The sequence below is a fragment of the Acyrthosiphon pisum genome, chromosome A1, assembly GCF_005508785.2.
Source record: "Acyrthosiphon pisum isolate AL4f chromosome A1, pea_aphid_22Mar2018_4r6ur, whole genome shotgun sequence".
Classification (NCBI taxonomy): domain Eukaryota; kingdom Metazoa; phylum Arthropoda; class Insecta; order Hemiptera; family Aphididae; genus Acyrthosiphon; species Acyrthosiphon pisum.
In genome coordinates, this window is record NC_042494.1 from 82,204,479 (window position 1) to 82,205,798 (window position 1,320).

Below are 1,320 nucleotides of genomic sequence, written 5' to 3' on the forward strand. Positions count from 1 at the left end.
GTATACGTGTGTAGTATATAGGGATCAGCAGATTTTGTGTGCAATGATCAGCAAGGATCAGCAACCACGGGATCAGCTAGGATCAGAAGCCAGAACTCTCTTTTTTACCCCACTCTTATAGTTTTAGGATAAAATTTCTTTGATTGAGGCCAACACGACGATTTGATGCATGTTTGTACCTGATCTGCCCAAGTCATCAATGGCTACCATTTATAGGTTAGATTATAAATACTAATTTATACTATTACTATTATTATCTGCAACAAATAGTACCTAACCATAAAAGAAAGTTTCAATTTCCACCGCGAATTTCAAAAACGCTGTTTAAGGATCTCTTTAAAACGCGAATTTTGGAGAATCCTTTCTTAGTGCCCGTATTACAATCGTTGAACTAAGGTTAAACCACCGAATTTGGCTGGTAAAATCAGTGGTTCAAGCGTAACCGAGGTTTAAACTATAATTGTAAAATGGGCCCTCATTCCAAGTTAAAATATCAAATCAACTTTCTGACAACTTCACAGAAAAAATGGCATACCGACCACAAGGATTCGCACTATTGATCATACTATTTATATTGGCAATTAAGACTATTAATAAACATTTTGAATTCCCGATAAAAACCAACATATTTGCAGTTGATGCCAAATTTTCCTGTAGAACTAAAAATACTAAAACAGTTCGAAACTACCTACATGAGACCATAAAACATTTAGAAAAATAGTTGGAAAAACTGGTTTCAATTTCTCCATAGAAAAATCAAACTGCATAACCTTTACTAGGAAATCAAGTGCAGGTGAACTACATATTAAAATGGACAACAAAAACATACCCAACATAAAAAAATAAATAAATATTGGGCATAACATTCGATAACATTTCGCATAAAATTCCTGATGATATCTATTAACAACGTTCTAAGCAGGGCTTGAAACCGTTTTCAAAACCGATTTCAGAAACCGTTATAAACCGTTTGAAAACCGAAACCGAAACCGTAATCAAAAACGAAACCGAAAAAAATTGGATACCAGTATTAAAATCAAAACCGAAACCGGAAAAAATTGGATACCGGTATTATAATTTAAAACCGAAACGGAAATAAATTGGATACCGGAATTAAATTCAAAATCGAAACCGTAAAAACTTGGAAACCGTTATTTTTTTTTAACTGACGTGTTTTTAAATACGTAAATTCCATTAATACGCATAATTAATAATCATAATAAAATTGAGATCATAATTAATTTTGTTGATAAACATTTCATTATTCGCAAATTTATTAGTTGCTTTTATAAATAGTAATGGCATAAATCAAAGTTACTA